Below are 6,805 nucleotides of genomic sequence, written 5' to 3'. Positions count from 1 at the left end.
ACATGATAGGTTATCCTAGTCATGATATGATGATCCGTCTAGTAAAGACTTCACATGGACATCCATTCTTTCGAGTGAAACGAAGCACGAATCAAAGGTTGATTCCTAGACTAAGTGTGACCGTCGTCGCTGCCTCTGGCGCCGCCAGCCTAGGGCTACCTTAATTTATATCCATGATGCCATGGATGATGTCCATCATGGTGATGGCGCCCCAGATGATGCTGCAATCACCAACTTTTCTTCCAATAGCATTGCAAACGCTCAGGCCCAACCAAAATCCTCATTGGTTGCTTCTAAGGCCTCTCGCTCGTTCTACAAATCATGTTCCTTAGGGAAATTAGGACTGAGACCGTCCTACACAAATGATACAATAATACTTATTCTGTTCTTACATAGAATCCGTGGGGATTCTGTGAACCAATTCAATCAACTTGCAGACGTTTAAATATCTCATGATGTTGCTTGACACGTGAACACGCTAGTCACGTGTTGTGCCATTGTCCACTTATAATGCTGCTTACGATACACTCCTAGCATAGATCATATGGCGACAGGCTCACTCTCCGGATCATTCCATTCAGTCAAGTTGATTTGACAATGCTAGAGAGTTTACATTGAAGACTTTCGATGATTATACATATCACTGGGACTGATGTTGGACATGATATTCTCACATACACACCCAAATGGTCTTGCAGACACGACTACAATGGTAGCCCGGACATTGGTAATGCGCACTAATCTCCCTATATACGTTTGGGGTGATGCAATATCGCATGCAGCTATGCTAATTCGTCCACGACTCACCACCACCAAATCTATCTCTGCATTACAGCTAGTGACTAGGTACAAGTATCTCGTACTTACGCATATTTGAGTGCTCCATTTATCTGCCAATTGCGTCGCTATAACGCATCATGATGGGTCCTCACATACGAATGGGCAAATACGTTAGAATGGGACTCCAACAATCGTCCGTCATTTACTACCCTTGCTAGGTGATCTCTTTACCGTTAGATTTGTTGATTGTCATTTTGATGAGATAGTCTTCCTGTTGTTAGGGGGATATAAGAACACAAATGTTCAATAGGAACGACAGAAATTGTCGTGGTCTGTTCCCACTTTGTCTCATCTCGATCCCCGCTAAAATGACGAGATCACACATATTTGCTTGCAAGGGTGGATGTCTATAAGAGAGGACGTAATGCCACCCTACATGGAGGTGGGCATGACACTAATGCCAAAGAGAGTGGCACTCTGGCGTTACAGGCCATGGCCCTAACTAGGATGTGTGGGAGGCCCGTGGTTCGAAGGATACTTTGGCACAACTCAATCATTTGATCATCGATACTCAAAATTCGTCTCATGAGAATGTTCTGGATTAAGGTTATCGTTGGAGGACGCCTCAATAATGTCAGAGCCTACTCTTAAGAATATAGAGCTCTCTGAAAATTACATTAGTGTACATGAGACATGGGATAAAAACTCCATCATGATTGATGATGTATTCGCGCATGAATTCGTTGAGTCCAATGATATCGAATCATGCTCTGTGGATGAATGATGAATGCCAACGTAGAGAAATTTGGCCTAAATAGAAAGATGCGATTCAGGTTAAGTTGGGGTTGGAGTAACTTATTACAGATTATGTATCCGGAAAAGATTGTTTAAGCTTGTTCCTCCATGTTAGTTAGCAGTCACATGTGTTATGTTTTTCGCGTTTGAAAGTTCTCATGTTAGAGTTCACACAAATCGCTAATTGTGTTAATTGTTACCTTCACATGTTGCAGAAGAAGAGGAGAAAACTGGCTACTTCTCACCACAGTTTGATGTTCAGGCTTGGAGCTCAATTCCATTCTATTTTGATGCACTATAATATGGTACTAAGTCATTCATCATAGAAACATGGGATGTTGTGCTACCTATTTTTACTTGATTTATATAGCATAGGAAAATAGAGACAGATAATGTTCCTAGGCTATGCATCCTAGACTGGTAGTTGTTAATACTTAAAAGATACAGTTGTTGGAGTAGGCTCTACTAATCACTTTTTCTTCTCAGTTATGAGTATCACGTCACCATGCATTATTTCACTAAGAAGGCCAAATGACAAGCTACTAAATATGATTTATGAAATGTGTTTGCCTATTGAGCTGCTCTTTCACTTTTACCTACTAAATATTTCACTCGTCAATTATTTATTGATTTATGATTTTTGTCTGTCTTAGATTTTGGTATTAATAGTGTTGCCATTTACCTATAGGTGAAAGCAAAAGCAGTAAAGAAGCAGAGAAGTCATCGGGTTCATATCACATGGGAGTTGGCTGTGATTATTGTGGGGTATACTTCTTTACTTCTTTCTCTGCACATTGATGCAAAAAAAACTTTGCCTTCTCCATCTTGGATAGGTTTATGGCAGTGCAAGTGTGGATACTAAAGTATTAACCAGATAGATTTATGACTCAAATGATCAGGACCATGAAAAGTTAGGATGTAATAATAACCAGAAACAGTGCACGCTACTTATTTTTGATAGCCCTAGAAGATAGACACGTTTTCTTATTGAAGTATCTGCAAATTCTGCATGATTGTTTGATTTATGATGGCTTAAATAGTTGCTATATTGCCTGGTCACACTCTGTAGCTGATGATGGTACTTTATTGCCTGTCAAGTTTCCGTACTACTGTTAACCTCTGTGCTGGTGAAATTTCAGTTCTGTTTCACTTGTGCATTTTCATCTGGTTTTGCTGTACATTTGGTATGAAGAGGGCTTGGAGTCAGGGTTAAAGTAATCTATAATGTTGTATGAAACAGTATTTATCCCATAACTTTTTTTTTTTTTTTGACTTTGTCAAGAGGAACCCAAAGGTTTCTTAGGCCTAAAATAAACTCATTCGGTGCATGTGAAATGCTCCAACTGTGCATTGCAGCACAGTGCCTGACAGCTTCGGGGTTTGAACCTAGATTGGGGAGCGTGACTAGGCAAGAACCACTAGGTCACTTACAGTGGTTATCCCAGAACCTTTATGCTTGCATAAAATCGGAGTCTGATCACTCTAATTATTAGATAATCTTTTTTTCCCTGTTTGAGCCTCAGTTGTAATTAAAAATCTCTCCCCCTCTCCCATTACTGATATCACAATTGCACAGGATAATAACATCTTAGTTTCTTTTCAACAGATGTATCCGATACATAGGATTCATCTCTCCAAAGGATTCATTTTCCCTTCCACTTTCCCTACATTAATTACATAGTATAAATACATTTATATCCTTGTTGAAAATTATTATTGACAATTTTATTTAAAAAGTTTATGAGATTTTGTAATTATATATGAGGATAAAAATGGAATATTAGTATGATTTTGTTTCCTTTCCTTACACAAACCAAACACTAGAATGGAAACAAACATCCATTTTCTCCTTACTTCCCAACGTTTCCAAACAACAGAAAGGAAAGTTAGTGAGAAGTTCGTTTTCCTTTCCCATCCGATTTCCTAAGGAATTGATTTCCTTTCCGCGAGCCAAACGAGGCCTAAATATTTCACTTTGTCAATTATTTATTGATGTATGATTTTTGTCTGTCTTAGGTTTTGATATTAATGGTGTTGCCATTTACTTATAGGCTACGTGAAAGCAAAAGCAGTAAAGAAGCAGAGAAGTCATCACTGGGTTCATACCACATAGGATTTGGCTGTGATTATTGTGGGGTATACTTCTTTACTTCTTTCTCTGCACATTGATGCTTTGAGAAAATCCTTTCTGCCTTCTCCATCTTGGATAAGTTTTATGGCAGTGCAAGTAGATACGAAAGTATTAACCAGATAGGTTTGTAGGTCAAATGATCAGGAACATGAAAAGGTAGGATCTAATAATAACCAGAAACAGTGCACGCTACTTCATTTTTGATAGCCCTAGAAGATACACTTTTTCTTATTGAAGTATCTGCAAATGATGCATGATTGTTTGATTTATGATGGCTTAAATAGTTGCTATATTGCCTGGTCACACTGTGTAGCTGATGATACTACTTTATTGCCTGTCCAAGTTTCCGTAGTGCTTGTGAAATTTCAGTTACTTGTGCATTTTCATCTAGTTTTGCTGTACATTTGGTATGAAGAGGGCTTGGAGTCAGGGTTAAAGTAATCTATGATGTTGTCTGAAACAGTCTTTATCCCAGAACCTTTATGCTTGCATAAAATCGGAGGCTGATCACTCTAATTATTAGATAATCTTTTTTTCCCTGTTTGAGCCTCAGTTGTAATTAAAAATCTCTCCCCCTCTCCCATTACTGATATCACAATTGCACAGGATAATAACATCTTAGTTTCTTTTCAACAGATGTATCCGATAATTGGGGATAGATACCGGTGCAAAGATTGTGTGGAGAAAATTGGATTTGACCTTTACAATGATTGTTATAATACTAGTTCCAAGCTTCCAGGTCGATTTAATCAGCAACATACAGCAGAACACCAGTCTGAGCTTATCCGCAGCGACATTATTCATGGGTCAGTTAAGGATAATGAGTGAGCGGTTAGGGGATGCTTCTTTTGCTGTTTTACTGGCTCACATGTCAGGGATTCCAGAGGAAGATGCCAGGAATAGAGAGCTTCCCCATGCTACCTCCACCAATAGTGAAAATGATGAGGATGATCAAGATGGATCTGAACCAAGTTTTCAGCGCGGTGGCATTTGTGGCTTGTGTTTTGTTTGGATTTCAGACTCTGCCTTAATGCTGTAAATAATGTCCTTTCCCAGGATTATATCATGGCAAAGGTTTCTATGGAAGACTACTAGATTGTACAGCTTTAGAAGTTTCGTTGATCTAGGATATAAATTCAGAAGATATTGGTAGTGTACAAACTAATAAATGAGAAAATGGATGTTCTTTTATGTGATTTATATGACAATGTGATAAGGGTGTCTAGAATCGATTGTCCAAATCTGATTATGACACTTGAGATTTGAAAAACTTCCATTAGATATAAGACATGGCAGTAGTTACATTTCACCAGCCGATGTAGAGATCACTCAATTTCCTCATTAGCTTTCTAATGTACGTTTTCAGGAGCACAACTCTGTTAAAAACTATCTTCAGAAATATTAGTCAAAAAGAGCTCATTGGTAGTAATTTCTTACCTATCACTGTCACATAGAGGTGATGTAATATCTATGACATAGAAATCCAAAACCTTCTGGAATTCTTAAAACTGGCTCTCATTGGTATTAAGAGCCAAATTGACTATCAATATGATATAAGAGCATAAACTCGGAGCAGTTGGTCACTAGGGATATATATATATATATATATACAAATCCTATCCAGAGCGGGGCCTCGCTCTGAAATTAAAGTGCGATGTTGGAGTTTAGGGTCACTTTTCGGTCTCATATCCACATCTCGACCGTTCAGTTTTTAGATACTAATGTATAGACCATCTTTGCAAAATTTCAGCCAAATTAATGATCTTTAAGGTATCTAACTTACTTAAACTAATGGACAAACTGAATCTGTCCAACCTGAACCATACTAGCTTTAAGGCAGTTATCAATGCCTTAACGACCATCAATTTGGTTGAAATTTGTATATATATATATATATATATATATATATATATTAAAATTGGAAAGATAAAAGGAAAAAAACTCAAATGGAAGTTCTATTCATACCTCCTAAAATGGTATTTAGACCTCCAACAATTTTTGGAAGTTTTTAAATCTAATTTTGCCCTTCTAACAAATGAACAAAATGAAAGATAAAAAAAAAATTTAAATAAAATCTGCACCACAAGATTTCAGGTGGTAATCCCACCACTCAATACTATACTGCCACGTGTAATAATCTATAACCATGGTTAACTATAATTAACAGGAAAGAGAATGAGACTTTTAATGAATACTAAAACTTTTATATTTTAATATTTTATTATATTAAAAAATATATATTAATTAGCCTTAATCATCATCATCCTCAACACCCTTGGCCACCATCATCACCATCATCATCTCCAACCTCCAAACCTCTATCACCTCATCGCAGGCATCAATTACTCATGAATCTCTTAAATTTTCGTTTATGGGTCGCCAATCAATTTACTTTATCCATACGCTTCACCTCCTATCATGCTTTTACATCATCCATGTATTCTCAGCCAAAAAGGAACAATAAAGGAAAAAAAAAAGCCTCGTTAAAATATCAATGTTAAATTAGCCATGAATTTTCACAAGCACCTCTATTTATTGTCCATTAATCTAGCCTACAAAACTTTGAGTATATTTTTATTATGAAAATCTGGCAGATAGACTATCAAAACAAGTGATAGCTGAGGAGGTCTCATAGACCATCTTCATGAGACTAAGATTTATATGACTGATGTGATTACACAAAAAGTCTCCGGGTAATTTAATATTTCTTCGAGTTAATCCATGGTGTTTCTCTGATATACCCCCGCTAGCGAGATATCCGGCACGAATAGGAATTAGACATGGTACTCTCTTGATATCAAATGGATATTTTTGATGTGCTTATTTCTTTCTCCAATATCTTTGTTTTCTTTTTTCTTTTTGGCTGAAAATTTATGATGAGGTAAACAAGATAAAGATGGTAGAATCAAAGAAAACGAAGAGGAAGAATGGAGGTGAAAGGGCAAGAACTAGAAACAATGGAGGAGAAAAAAGTATAGAAAAGAAAAGAAAATAGTTTAAGTTAACCTCAATTAACTAAACCTTAAACTCAAATTGCACGTGGTAATCTATTAACAAGTGGTGATAATACCACTTTGATTAAGGTGGTGAGCAAATCTG

This window comes from Rosa chinensis, chromosome 6, assembly GCF_002994745.2.
Source record: "Rosa chinensis cultivar Old Blush chromosome 6, RchiOBHm-V2, whole genome shotgun sequence".
Classification (NCBI taxonomy): domain Eukaryota; kingdom Viridiplantae; phylum Streptophyta; class Magnoliopsida; order Rosales; family Rosaceae; genus Rosa; species Rosa chinensis.
The sequence above is the reverse complement of the archived record's forward strand: the minus strand, read 5'-3'. Positions refer to the sequence as shown.